This window comes from Zea mays, chromosome 9, assembly GCF_902167145.1.
Source record: "Zea mays cultivar B73 chromosome 9, Zm-B73-REFERENCE-NAM-5.0, whole genome shotgun sequence".
Lineage (NCBI taxonomy): Eukaryota > Viridiplantae > Streptophyta > Magnoliopsida > Poales > Poaceae > Zea > Zea mays.
The window spans coordinates 66,856,061-66,871,826 of NC_050104.1; the positions used below are offsets into that span (position 1 = coordinate 66,856,061).

Sequence of the window (15,766 nt, forward strand, 5' to 3'; positions counted from 1 at the left end):
CTTTCCTCCTCACTTGTCCTAAGACTGGGTCTCCCATGCTAGCTATGGTGGGTACAAGTACGGTCACTGCACAGCGGCAGCCAGGGTCAGTGGAGCATTGTATGCCAAGGCGGTGAGCCCTGACCGCGAACGAGGGATCGATAGGGACGGTTGACGTGTGTGGGACGGAGTGCCCCTACAAGTCATGTGTTTAGGTTTACCTTGCAAGGTTTAAAAACTCGATTTGAATCGTCTGCTTCTCGCAGCTAATGAGACTGCTTGACCCCTTGTACTGCATTCAGTAAAAAGTGAAATGAGGTTGATTTGAGATAATATGTTGATTGTACTAAATGATTGCTACCATGTATGCTTTAGAAGAAGCAAACTTAGCTAAAGTTAATGATACTAGAATTGGAAAAGAGGCTAAAATTAATTTTTAGACTCAGCTAGTGCTTTTGGCAAACCAAACCCCTCAGCCAAACAGCTGCATGGTCTAGAGTTAGAGGAGTAGATTCCTCACACCGGTTAAGTCTAGATGAGTATTAGTATACTCAGCCTTGCTTGTGGCACAATTTTTGTAGGTACGCTTCAGGACATGGTTGATGGTGTGACTTGGCCTTCCACCCTGCCACCGGGTTGGACGGTCGAGTGGGATGCTGCTCCAGCAGGAGAGGAGCAGGAGGAGTAGTGGGCTAGGCCTTGCCCTATTCCTCATTGTTCGACGTGATCGACTATCCACTGCAATTTAAATTATGAACTTGTTTCAGTTTACTTAAAAACTCCGATTTATGTAATAACTCCTGTACCTTAATTTTTGGTTTCCTGCTTTATTGTATTCTCTTTGTGACTCACCTTCGAGTGAGCTAGTGGTATTTGATCCCGGGGAAGTGGCTTTATCAGACTAGATCTGAGGGACTGGCGGGTTATTCCGATTTAAGTGTGTTGCTGCCTCTAAGTCGTGACTTGGGCACTTAAGCTGGAATAATTCGGGCGGTTCCACCACAAAGGCTATCAATCTCAGGAACACATGTCCGGTCCTTGAACCATATTGTGCCTTGCTCATCCTCCGTGAATTCTGGACCTCTACCTTTAGTAATCAGATCCTTAATCTCTTGAATTTTAGCATCACCAACCTAACCCTTACAAATTTCTTGCTCCAAGGTAGATTCCACTTCAATGGTGACTCCTTCAGTATGTGCAACTATTCCCATGTTGAGTCTCCTGAAATCCTCAACAATCTCATCGAGTAGCTGGGCAACAATAGCTGAATGGACATGTTCCTTCCGACTCAAGGCATCCGTAACTAGATTCGCCTTACCCGGGTGATAATGAATCTCCAAGTCATAGTCCTTAATGAGTTCCAACCATCGGCGTTGCCTAAGGTTGAGATCCTCTTGAGTGAATATATACTTCAAACTCTTATGATCCATGTACACTTGGCACTTAGTTCCCATAATGTAATGTCTCCATATCTTAAGTGTGTGCACAACGGCTGCCAGTTCTAAGTCATGAGTGGGGTAGTTCAACTCATGTTTCCGCAACTGACGAGACATGTAGGTAATCACATGTCCTTCTTGCATAAGCACACATCCCAAGCCTTGGCCACATGCATCACAATAAATGTCAAATCCCTTCTGTAGATCTGGCATAACCAACACTGGGGGCGACATCAACCTAAACTTCAGTTGATTAAAGCTATCTTGGCACTTCGAATCCCACTTAAACTCTCTTCCCTTCTCCAGAAGTGAGGTCATAGGCTTAGCAATCTTAGAGAACCCTTTAATAAATCGCCGATAATAGCCTGCAAGTCCCAAGAAACTCCAGACTTCAGTAACTGTACTGGGTATGATCCACGCCACTATCTCCTTGACTTTATCAGGATCCACTGATATCCCACCATTAGAAATGATATGTCCAAGGAATGGCACCTCATCAATCTAGAACTCGCATTTACTGTACTTGGCATAGAGTTGGTTATCTTGTAGCTTCTGTAGCACCAATCTCTGATATTCCTCATGATCGCTATCACTCTTGGAATAAATAAGAATATCGTCGATGAATACTACGATGAATCTGTCCAGATACTCCATAAGCACCTTATTCATCAGATTCATAAAATAAGCTGGTGCATTAGTGAGTCCAAATGACATAACTGTGAATTCATATAAACCATATCGGGTTGAGAAAGCCGTCTTGGGAATATCTGATGGCCTAATCTTCATTTGATTGTAACCCGATCGGAGATCAATCTTCGAGAACACCCTTGCACCTCTCATCTGATCAAATAAATCCTTAATGCGGGATAACAGATACTTGTTCATAATGGTGACATTATTAAGCGATCTGTAGTCACACACATCCGTTACGAACCATCCTTCTTCTGTACAAACAACACCGGCGCTCCCCAAGGTGAGGAACTCGGACGAATGTACCCTGCTTCCTGCAACTTTGTTAACTGTTTCTTAAGTTCTTTTAACTCTTCCACTGACATCCTATGTGGCCTTTTTGAAATGGGGGCAGTACCAATTCGACTTCCCTATCTGGTGGCATTCCAGGTAACTCTTCAGGAAAGACATCTAGAAAGTCTCTAACAACTCGGATGTTTCTACCCACAAATTTTCCATCTACTAGAAATATGGCTGGTATGGTAGAGGCGGTTACAGTAATCTCAACTTCAAATCTTTCCCCTTTGGAACTGGTAAGTTCTACGGTTCCCTTATCATAGTGTATAACTACCTTAACTTTCCTTAACCAGGACATCCCGAGTATCAGATCTATACTACTTTCTTCTAGTACTATGGGTGTAGACGAGAAGTCCCTTCCCATAATTGTTAGTGTTAATCTTTGTGTCATATAGTTTGCTTCAACAGGCCCTTTAGGTGTAATTACTACCATGGTGTTTTCATGTTTTGCAGTGGTAATTCATTGGTGGTTGCAAATTGAGCAGAAATAAACGAATGCGTAGCTCCAGAATCAAATAATAATGCTGCTGGAATTGCATTAATGTAAAACATACCGATAGCGATGTCTGCACCGTCAGCAGTGGCCTCAACACTGACTTGATTAACCCTGACAATGCTGAATCCCTTGCCAGGAGTCTGTTGCTTGTTCTGAGCTGATGCACTAGAATTCCCACCGGACAAGCATTAGCATAATGCCCAACCAAACTACACTTGAAGCATGTAGGGCCTATCTTCTGTCCTGTAGGCCTCGTCGGGGTGCCAGTGGGGGTAGCCTGACGAGTGGGAGGTGTCCATGGAGACCCCTGCGGAGCGTACAGAGCTGGGCGTGGTCCTCCTCCTGGACGAGTTGGTGTACCGTGTGGCGGAACGTAGCGAGGATGAACACTGTTGCTACCCTGTCCCTGGGTAATGGCCTTCCTCTTCAAATCTCCCAATTGAACATGCTTGTGTTCAATAGCAAGAGCCTTATCCAGCAACTTCTGAAATGATGGAAATGTGTGAGCAACCAGTGCATACTGTAGGGGCCCATTGAGTCCTTCTGTGAAGTGCTCTTGCTTTGTTTCATCATCTGCCACCTCATTAGGAGCATATCTTGACAGCTGGATGAATTTGTCACGGTACTCGCTGACAGACATGTTGCCTTGCTTCAACGACAGAAACTCCTTCTTCTTGATCTTCATCAATCTAGTAGGAATGTGGTAGTTTCTGAACTGAGTTGTGAATTCCGCCCAAGTAATAGTGTCAACAGCATCATGGGTAGCAACATAAGAATCCCACCAGTCAGCAGCAGGACCTGTCAGACGACCAGAAGCATAAAGAACCTTCTCTCGGTCAGAGCATTGGGCGATGTTGAGCATCTTCTCAATTGACTTCAGCCAATCATCAGCATCTAGTGGATCTGGCAAACTGGCGAAGGTTGGCGGCTTGTGGCTCATAAATTCCCGGTGCTTGTCCCGGGGTGGAAGTGGAAGTGGTGGTGGAGGCAGTGGTGCTTGCTGCTGTTGCTGTTGCACCCTTCTCTCCTGGCGTATCTCCTCTCGCTCTTGGCGCATCTCCTGGTGTATATCCTCTTGCTCTTGGCGCATCTCCTGGCGTTCCTGCCGCATCTGCGCGTGCATATCCGCCATGGTGTCTGCCATGTGTTGCATTATCCGCATCTGGGCTGCAACTGCGGGATCAGCTCCGGCTGGTGGAGGTTGTGGAGGATCCATCTCAGGTTGTTGTTGTTGTGGTTGTCTAAATATCCCCCAAGTGTGTCGATTGGGAGGTAGATCAATTCCACCACCCTTCCTGGTATTGACCATCTGAGTTAGAAACATATGGTAAGAAAGAATAGTAGACAAGGCAGGTGATTACGAATCATGTTACTTTGGGGGATTTATTAGCTAAGTAGATTGGTGTTTTACCTACTAAAGCTATTTCATTACCTTATGGTGGTACATGCTAAGATGTCCATCTATAATATTTCAATCAATCAAAGAAGCAAATCGGACATTTATCATCAGAACAATCAACCAACATTTTTAAATAGAGAAAATAGTTTTAATTTTGTCTTAGGTTCTCTATCTCTTAAGAATGTCATAAATGTAGGATTCCAAGGTGTGAAACCCATCTTGTCTTAGAGTGGAAAAGATAAGAGTAATCAGAGTATGACAGCAAAAGGTGAGATAGGATCAACATAAGGTAAGTATAGAATGAATCAGAGTAAGGTAAGTAGGTAAGGGTTTTGTCCATTTCTATCTAGGTTTCGTCCTACAGCCAACATTCCTCTGATACCACTTCTGTCACACTCGGATTTAAGGAACAAAGCCGGGTGCACCTCATATATGCGCCAGAGAAGACAACACATATAATAACAGAGTGCATAGAGATAAATGTCATAAATATCATAAATGTACTTATTACATAGAGGAAGTCTTACAAAAATAAATGATAAAATAAAGTGAACTAAATATTATTCCCTGGCGCCAAAAGTTGACTGGGAGACGCCACCTAGATCAAGTCGAAAGCTCAGTGTTAGGCGGCTCCTCTTCGACCACCTGTTCTTCTCCTGTGGGGGGGGTGTGAGATAGTAAGGGTGAGCTCACACATGTTCATCGCTCAACAAGTTGTGGGGAATAACACGCATGAACTCACCAAAGGTGGGAGTTCATGTGAAGTGTAAGGCAAATCAATGTAATAAAGGCTGAAGCTGAGCATTGCTTTTATAAGTTGGTCATAATTTTCTTAGCAGTTACTAAGTGTAAGTATATACCAAACCATAGTAATAATAAGTAAAAGTAATAATAAAATAATCCCAATGTGATGCAAATGACAATTGAATTTAATTCAATAAATTAATCATGTGAGTGTCCGAGCCGCTCATGACCGTGAGCACGACTAGTATACCAGTTTTACACTCTGCAGAGGTTGCACATCTTTACCCACAAGTCGTGTTACTCATTTGCCATGGGGTTGATCGGACCCCATACACCTCTACCAAGGAAGCGAGGCAGGGTACCACTACGAGGCCTTTACAAAGTTCCACTAGCTTCAGAAAACCCGCTACAGATTCTAGGAAGCTCCAGTTCAGGAATCCCTCGCCTGACCGCCATCGCAGCAAAATCAACCCAAGGACCTCCCTACACTCACCACTCCCCTACTGCCCTTGCCCCTTTCGGGTAAGGTAGTCATCCACTAGCTTTCCTAGTTAATCAGCCAAGGGTGTCCCATACCACCCTTGTGGTAGCACTGTTTTCCTGGGTGGTTCTCCATGTTCCCACTAACATAATGATCTTATCATGAATAGTAAATAATAACTGTTAACAAAAGTGTAACAATGAGTGATGTATATCTTCATACCCAAAACCACATAAAGCAAAAGCATATACTACCCAAAAATATTCAGTGGTGGAACAAGGTATAAAGATAGCCAAAACTAGGGTAACCTATTGGGTCCCATCAAAATTAACCTATGTAGATCATTATGATTAATAAGAACATGACTAGATAAAAAAGAAGTGATCAAGGGCACAACTTACCTTCAATGAGCTTCTGCTCAGCAACTTCTATCTGCTAGGCACCAGGATCCTCAGTGGCTTGCTCGTCTACTCGCATTAATACAAACACACATAGTATAGCAAAAATGAACATCACAACAAACATGTAAACAAAATACATAATAATAATATACACATTAAAATAAGATTCTAGGAACAGGAATAATTAAATTTGGAGTTATGGATTTTAATTTATTAATTTCCAAAGGTTTAATGTGCTTGATATATGATTAAGTGAGAATTTAATTTTACTACTATTTTCATATCAAAATAGAGACTCTAGGTGATAAACATTAATATTACAAAATTTTAGAAATTGGAATGGATCAATTTGGAATTAAAATAAATTAAATATGAATTTTCCAAGTTTCTAGAATTAATTTTGTATTAAAAACCAATTTCTATATTTATTTCTCTATTTTTATTCTTCTCTGGACTGGGCGTCAAATTTTAGAAAGGTCAGGGGCCTTGGTGTAAGATCCTCGAGACATAGTGAATAGTCCCTGTGGACCGCGGGTTACTTTCCAATAAACGCAGGGTCTCTTTAGTAAATGTTCTCGGCCGAAGGGGTACACAGCGCTCTCGGCCGTTGGATTAGAAGTCTACGGCTTAGATCTTACCTACCCGAGCTCGAATCGGTACGCATAGACAACCGTCCGATCGACGATCAACACACTGAATTTTAAAATGCCGCGATCTACCTCTGTCCATACGATCACCAATCAACGGTGTGATTCATGCCTCTGAACCGGATCACAGCCGATCATTGGATCCAGATCCAACGTCACTCATTGCACCCGAGCGAATCAGTATGTCCACCTAATCCAGACCGCTCGAGCTAGATTGAACGGTAGGCACTCCTCTCCTGCTCAAAACCAGCTGACAGCGGTGGCCTCGCCCACACGGCGGCGCCATCACCGGCGATCACCCCGAACCCGATTCCTGGTTCCAAACTCCAATCCGAAAGCAGTGGCGCGAAGCGGACGCGATACAGTATTGCTTAGGATGATTCTTACCGAGACTAGAGAGGCTCCTAATGCTTTTCCACGAGCGCGACTGTTGGAGACTTGTTCTCAAATACTATGAATTAAGAACAAGGCAACATAAAATGTTAAATGTTAATGCCCTTCATCCATCGAAGCATTATTTCCCCAAGGGTATAATGATCTTCGGACGAAGGTCTTAGATGTAGGTCATGAAGGGCGTACCTTCATGACTAAGATTATGAAATAATGAAAGATAAGATATATAAGACATGAAACACAAAGGTTAATACGTTCACACACATAAACTTATCCATATATTTAATCATATAAACTTAAATATCAAAACATAATATTTAATTACATTTATACCTTCAGCTTGACAGAAGGAAATGATCCGAGTGTCGCGTGCAAGCGATTACCAGATGACGTGAACAGTATGGGGGTTCTGTTCATCTATTTATAGGCACAGGACGCAACCTGTGAGAAATTACATTCATGCCCTTTACAAATGCTTACAATCATAATACAAGTTATCACGGGTCGATTGGTCATTTCATCTTTAAGTCGGTTCACTCCTTCGTCTTGAGACATGTCGCTATGTCGAAGCTTTATGGGTAACAGCTTCGGCACTGCTTTTGAGAGGATCTGCCGAAGGTGTTTCTTCTTACAGGATCTTCGGCGACGAAGCATACCCCCAACAGCGACGGAGAACGATTCTCCGGTGACGAATCGGCGCGCCACCAGTCATCAATCTTGCACGACAAGTTTGGGGACTTCAGCAGCAAACTGAGCCAAAGCACCTAGGATCTAAAGGATGGCCCTACAACGGCTTCTCGAGGGATTTCGATAGGTGGGAGGGGGGGTCGGCGGCAATGGCGTCTGACGAAGGTCCTAGCACAGAGCTGATTGGTACGTATATGTATGTGTAGGACCCGGGCAACCTTCCCAGGTGCCGCCAAAGTCGCAACCATCCCACGCCGCCTCGTATGCGCAGGTTGTTCAAGCTCCACGGGTTTTCTAGGCGCGCATGGAGGAATAGGGGGCGCAGAGACAATGAAGTCGCGCGCGGCAGTTAAGAGAATGCCCGGCGGGCCCCGCGACGCAGCGACACGCAAGCCAAGTAGAAGAAACGGGGGTCTGATGATAGAGGTGGCCCACTTAACGGTGGGACGCCAGATGCACGCGCGCGCGTAGGGACCGACCCGCGGGGTCCGCATGTCAGCGCTAGGTGGTGGGAGGAAAACTGGGCCGCGCGGGGGAGTTTGTACACTGGGCCGAAAATGAGGTCAGGGCCCAGTTAGGCGCTTTATTCATTTTTCTTTTTATTTTTATTTTATATTTCTACTTTCCCTTTTTCTTTTCTCTTTTAATTTCAATTTTAAATCCCAAATTTTGAATTTATAAGTGTGAAGTTCATACTTAAATCCACTGTATAATTCCAAATACCAGTATGAACCTGATTCGATTAACTTATATATTTATTTGATCTTATATGTAGGTATTTTCTTCTCTTGTTTCAAAATTAGAATTTACTTTAGGATTTAAATTATAATTTTGGGTATTATCATATTTATTTTTACATTATTGTCACATTGTCATAAAATGCACACAAAATGAAAAACCAGCATGATGCATGATTTGGTGGTGTCCTTTGTTAATCATTTATTTGTTTAACTGAGGTGTCCACATGAAATGATAAATAGAGATGGTACACATGTATATAAAAGAATATAATTCTCCTTTTAGATTTTCTTACAAAGTGGGTATTACACTAGATCATACTGCAGTGGTCCATTAATTCCCTCTATAAAGTGTTCCTGCTTCCTTTCATTCTCAGCCACTTCATCTGTGCATATCTTGATAGTTGAATAAATCTGTCGCAATACTCGCTGACTAACATGCTCCTCTGCTTCAGTGACAGAAATTCCTTCTTATTTATCTTCATCAGTCCAGCAGGAATGTGGTAGTTTCTGAACTGTGTAGTGAACTCTGTGTAACAACCCAGGTGTTACTCAGGATTTTCCCTCCACACCCACATTTGTGAACATTATCACATGTGAATTAAGTTGAGCAAAAGACACCAAACTTGAAGAGATAGAAACTAAATCAAGTCTTTTCATCCCAAGAATCATACCCTAACCACATCATGCACCCCAAAGTGAGGAAAATTCTCAAACCCTAAAACTACCCTATTAAGCCTTTTTAAGTACCACCAAGAAATTTAGTGAAAAGGCTATGAAAAACATAAAATCATGATGTGGACGAATTAACAAAGTTGTAGTACACTAAATAAGCTACAAAATATAGTAAGGAAGTTTAATCAAAAGGGTTTTGCAAAATTCTCAAAACAGCCACTTAAGTGGAGACTTCAAATGAAAATCAGAAATTCAAAATTATGAAATCTGACCTTCTCATCAAAATCAACCGTGTTCACCTAGTTCCAAGGCTCAAATATGCGAGGTCCAAATAACAAATTGGACACAAATTACCATAGGCACACCGTGGCAAAATTTGGAGACAAACCCCAGCCGTTTGACATGATCTTAGCATGGATTTGCCTCGGGACGTAGCAGCCAGACACTCAAAACTTGGCGACGCGACAACTCTCTGTACACGGCCGAAAACCTCTCGGCTCCCACACAAAAACGACAAAGCATACCCCGGGGAACATATCTTACAATATGATCTTGCTCAAATTCGCGAAGATTTGGAGCCTATGGGCGTTGGAACTGGAGCAGAAGCAATGTGCCACGTGCTCGACCGTGGCTGACGCGCTGGTGCATGCCTGCCAGCGCGCCCGCGCTGAGCCACACCCACCTGTGCGCCCGCACCGGTCCACGCTCGACCATGCAACACGCCCGCGCCTATAAGAGTAGCATGGCCTCGGTCGTACTCCCTCGGCACCGTGCCCAACTCCCCAGAGCCAGCCCGTAGCTCTGGTGACCTCCCTGTGACCCACCACCATCGCCAGAGCTTGGCCACCGTGGCTAGACCTTTTCCTGGCAACCTCCAATCGATCCAGTGCCTCGGCTAGCTTCCCTAGAGCCCCGTAGAGCTCCCCGAAGCAAGAAACCGAATGCTACCTCACCGGAGACGCCGTAAGCCATAGTTCGATTACTCGCGCCCATGTCTTCCCTGACACCCAGTGAAGCTCGCTGCACGGTTTAATTGAATCCTACCGCTGTGGTTAGGCTAGAACACTCGTTGCCGATGAGCTCCCCCGCCTACGCATGAGGTCCGACCTACTCTGACCACCGCCAGCGATGAGCCGACCATCGATGTGACCGCCGTGACCGCCCCGACCTCCGTGGACACTTCACCGGAGCTAGATAGCCACCGGTAAGCCCTGCCGCCCTTTCCAACGCCGCGGTTACTGTTCCAGTAAGGTTAGGAGCGCGGGTTAGATTTAGGTTAAGTCCATGGGGTTATGTGTAAGTTCAGCGACTCACAAGAATAGTATACCGAGGACTGATTTGTGAGAGAAAGGGGAAAATAGAGCTAGGGACTTCAGTGCAAATATGATTTTATTTTTCCTTTTCGAATTTCTCAGTTATTAAACATGCAACAAACTTGATAAATGCATAACTTAAAGAGCATTCATCCAAATTTGGTTAAATTAATTTTGCTGGACACTGTAAAATATGAACTGTCAAACAAAAATAGTTAACCCCTTGTTTCCTGTACTATTTTTAGAGTTTTGAAGTAAAATAGAAAACTGCCCAAATCTTAATAATACAGAGAAAAATAGAAATGCTTCTAGACTAGGCTTGAGAAAAATTGTGGAGACACTCACCTAGTAGTTACACTGTTTAATAATAATAGACACCATAGTGTACAAGGCTAAACTAGAGATATCCATTAAAGCCTATTTCTGCCCAAACTTTAGGAAAATAAAAATGGGGATAGAAAATAGAAACCAGAGGGTGACCACATTTTTCCTAGCATGCCTAAGTGATGTAGTTCATAGGAAAAATATATGGAACCCTAGTCCAGTACTGATCTAGGTTTATAATTTTATTTAGGTGTTAAGAAGTTAATAAAGACCATGATTAAAAATACAAGGACACATGCAATATGGCAAGAGAAATTTAGTAGACCCCTGACCACTAATGTACCACTGCAAAAATGGTAACCACCCCAAACCATCACAGTAAGTGGGTTAAACAAATAAAACTTGGATTTTGCTAATACTTTAAATAAATCAAACGAAAGACTAAAAATGGGAAACAGTGAGAAATCCAATTTTTTCCTAAGTACTTATGATGTATACTAAAAGAAAAAAAATATAAGACTAAGGTAAAAATGTAATAGAATACACCTCACCCCGTGCCCCATGAAAAAGATCATATATTCTAAGAAATCTTACAACCCATTCCCTATAAGTAAAATTAACCAACTTTAAGAATGATTGCTCTTGCGCAAAGAAGAAGCTAGATAAATTAGGAAACTAGTTGTTTGACATTTTTCAATTATAGTAGTAGTGGAAAGCACCATTAAGCCCCCAAACTTTAGAAAATCACCATAAATTAACCTGTAGGTATATTTGGCTGAAATTTGGCATTTAGTCATATTAATATACCTAGATACCAGCAAAAGTAAACCTTAGGGTAAAATCCACTCCTAGACGAGAGTTGTAGTTCAAAGCACCCCCTCTCCCTATATTTGAATGTTTTTGTGTGGAGAAAACCATTCTCATTTTAAGCCTCAATTTTTGGACTGAATTATATAAACCAGTGAGAAGCCACTGTAATTTTTACAGAATTTTTGTGAATTCTTAAATTAGTGTTGTAATTCAAAGCCACTCTAAAAGACTAAGTAGAAAAAGGAAAAGAAAGGATTAATGAAGTACTAAATTAAGCCATAAATAACTTCAGCCAAAAACCATATTAAGTCTTCACTAAGACATTGAAGGATTGTTAAGTACAACATTAATCCAACTTCCTAGATTGGCAACACCTACTCCTAAATACCAAGTATACCACTAAAATCTTAAATAGTGGAACTAAGACACGTCTTGCTAACTTGATTTCTTCACCTTGCATCATAGTCATTAAATTTACATATCATAGCATACATGTATCTTATTCATTGATTCATTAGATTGCAACCTCGCTGACGAAGAGTACGCGCTCATCCCCAAGCAAGGAGTTGCGCAAGAGGAATTCTAGGAGCTAGCTCCAGAGCCTGCCACAGAGGATCTCCACGCAGCCCCAACTTTTGAAGGCAAGCCCCGGTTTTATGTATAACCGTTTATATATGCTACTTTACTACACTTAAAGTTTGTAGGTTTGTAATGTGCACTTAAGTGTAGGAGTTGCCTGAAACCCTAGTTGCATAAACTCAGGATTCATTTTTGAGATGGATACTAGTATGCTAGGTCGAGTAGCTACTTTGGTAATTAGGGATCTCGGTAGAAGTCGAGTGATTTTTCTAGCACTTGCGCGAGGTCAGGAATTGATTGTGTTTATCTTGATAATGGGATCTATGATGGTCTATGGACTTGGATCCAGGGTGGATGCCTTGTTTATGAGACAAAATGGAATTAAGGATTAATGTGTGCATACTTGTGTCAAGCATTTGAACGTACTAGACACATTTCGAGAAATATGGTAACCGATAAGCCTAGTACCTGATTGAACCTGCCCGCAGACTTTACTCCTCACTGGACCTGAGACGGGGTCTCCCATGCTAGCTATGGTGGGTACAAGTGCGACCGTTGCACGGCGGCAGCCGGAGACAATTGGAGCATTGTACGCCAAGGCTGTGAGCCTTGTTCTGTTGCCAGGGAATCGATGGGGACGGTTGATATGTGTGGGGACGGAGTGCCCCTACATGTCGTGTGTTTAGGTTTACCTTGCAAGGTTAAAACTCGATTCAAATCGTCTGCTTCTCGTAGCTAATGAGACTGTTTGACCCCTTGTACTGCATCGAGTAAAAAGTGAAATGAGGATTCATGAGACAACATGTTGGTTGTACTAAATGGTTGTTACCATGTATGCTTAGAGAGGAGCAAACCTAGCTTAATTAAATATGCTAGAACTGGAAAAGCTAAAACTGTTTCTAGACTCAGCTAGTGCTTTTGGCAAACCAAACCCCTCAGACAAGTCTCTTCATTGTCTAGAGGTAGAGGAGTAGACTCCTCACACCGGATAAGTCTAGCTGAGTATTAGTATACTCAGCCTTGCTTGTGGCATATTTTTTCAAGTATGCTACATGATATGGTTGATGGCATGACTTGGTCGTCCACCCTGCCACCGGGTTGGACGGTCGAGTGGGATGCTGCCTCGACATGAGAGGACCAGGAGGAGTAGTGGGCTAGGCCTTGCCCTATTCCTTAGTATCACTACAAAAAACTGTTAAATGTTCGTGGGTAAAACTAAGAACGTGGGTACCGACGTTCTTACATGAGTTAAGTTCGTGGGTGTAGTTAAAAACGTGGGTACCCATGTTTTTAAATTAAGTTTGTGGGCCCTAGCCAAAACCGTGGAACTTAACACATTAAAACGTGGGTACCCACGTTCTTAATTTAAGTTCGTGGGCCAACTGAACCCGTCGAACTTAACCCAAAACACCTAAATCCCTAATCCGCGCCGCCCTGAGCCTCTCTCTCACCAGCTCTCTCTCACCGGCCCTTTCCCGCCCACCGCGCCGCCGCCACAACACCGGCCGCCGAACACCGACCCCGCCTGCACAGCACTGCGCCGCCGCCGCCCAAATCCCTTCCTCGGCTAGCTGCCCCGCAGGCAAAGCTCACCGCGCCGCCGCCAAGGTCACTAGCAACATCGCACCCGATCTGGACGTGCTCATCGTCAAGGCCACCAGCCACGACGACGAGCCGGCCGGGGAGCGCCACATCCGCGAGATCCTCCACCTTACGTCTGGATCCCGCGCCCACGTTGCTGCTGCCGTGGCAGGGTGCTCCCGCAGGCTCTCCCGGACCCGCGACTATGTGGTCGCGCTCAAGTCGCTCATGCTCGTGCACCGCCTCCTTGTCGATGGCGACCCGTTCTTCCACCGCGAGCTCCTCCATGGCACACGGCGGGGTACCCGCCTGCTGAACCTCTCCGATTTTCGGGACGAGGCGCACTCTGGATCGTGGGATCACTCTGCCTTTGTGCGCACCTATGCGCTCTACCTTGACCAGCGCCTCGAGTTCTTCCTCCAGGAGCGCAAGCAGGGGTTCCTTGATAGGTTCCTTGCTTGACCACCTACAGCAGCTGCTTGACAGGTTCCTTGCTTGCCGCCCCACTGGTGGCGCAAAGCAAAGCAGGATGGTGCTGGTTGCGCTGTATCAGATTGTGAGAGAAAGCTTCCAGCTCTACTCTGATATCTGCGAGGTGCTGGCGGTGCTGCTGGACAGGTTCTTTGACATGGAGTATGCGGAGTGCGTGAAGGCTTTTGAGGCATATGCTAGTGCTGCGAAGCAGATTGATGAGCTCTCTGCATTCTATGCATGGTGTAAAGATACTGGAGTTGCAAGGTCATCTGAGTACCTAGAGGTGCAGCGTGTCACTGATAAGTTGCTAGAGACGCTAGAAAAGTTCATGATGGACCGGGCAAAGAGGCCTAAGAGCCCACCACGGGAGCCTGAACCTGAGCCTGTTAAGGAAGAACCTGAGCCGGATATGAACAGCATCAAGGCGCTTCCAGCACCAGAAGATTATAAGGAGCCTGAACCTGTGAAGGTGGAGGAAGAGGTGAAGCCAGAGCCACCCCCACAACCACAGGGTGACTTGGTGGATCTCAGAGAACATACTGTTAGTGCAGATGAGCAAGGTAATAGGCTTGCTCTAGCACTCTTTCAAGGGCCACCCGCTGCTGGTGGAAACAATGGTTCATGGGAGGCTTTCCCTTCAAATGGTGGCAACGAGGTGACTTCAGCATGGCAGAATCCTGCAGCTGAACCTGGGAAGGCTGATTGGGAGCTTGCCCCTCGTAGAGACAGCAAGCAACTTGTCCATGCAGAAGCCAGCAATGTCAAGTGGTATGGACCCGCTGCTGCTTAAGATGCATTTCATTGTTGTCACTCTCTTTAATATCTCTTATCATAGGATAAAATAGAACTTAAAATTTAATATAACAGTAGAATAGATAATTAAATGAAACCTGCTTGGACGCATTCCTGCATTTCACTTTCTTTTGATGTTCTTGTTTGTTCTTAGCTTTGGAACATTTTCTTTTCGATCCACAGCACAAGCAGCATGACTTTGGCCAGCAGTTACATGTCTTGCTAGGAGGTTTTGTTGCAGTTGGGGCATCATAACCATACAAAGCATGTCTTCTGAAAACATAACCAGTCCCAACATATATTGGTCCTTGGATCCCATCAAGACCTTTCATGTTAATCTGCAAAGAGAAGTAGATAATATGCAGAAACTTGTTCAGAATACTATCTTCAATGTCTTTCGGATAATGCAGAAACTTGTTCAGAATACTGTTCGGATAGTGAGTAGTCGAATTCTGTCCAAATCTGGACAGAATTTACGTTTAGCACTGTTTGACCTTTCTAAAGGTCGAATCTTGTTATGATGATAATACAAAAGTTATAGAGGACTTTATAAGCTTTCTACAAAGTCCTAGTTTACTATTTTTGGATGCTCCTGCTCGTGGCCTAATTTTCTCTGTGTGTGTGCAACTGCTCCTGCTCCTGTATTATGCTCCTGCTGCTGCTTTACTGCTGCTGCACAAATCACACGGCAGCAGGTCCATCTGTCACGGTTACCGGACGACCAGACAGAGAGAGTTTCCTTGTTGGCCTGGCTTGCTTCCATCTGCACGTACGCACGTAGTTGCTGCTGGA

General features: G+C 44.1%; 1 pseudogene; it reads left to right on the plus strand.

The window, feature by feature from the left end:
* Window positions 1–3,234: 3,234 nt before the first annotated feature.
* LOC103638504 (putative clathrin assembly protein At2g25430) lies at window positions 3,235–15,027 on the plus strand (annotated as a pseudogene).
* The last annotated feature ends 739 nt before the right edge of the window (window positions 15,028–15,766 follow it).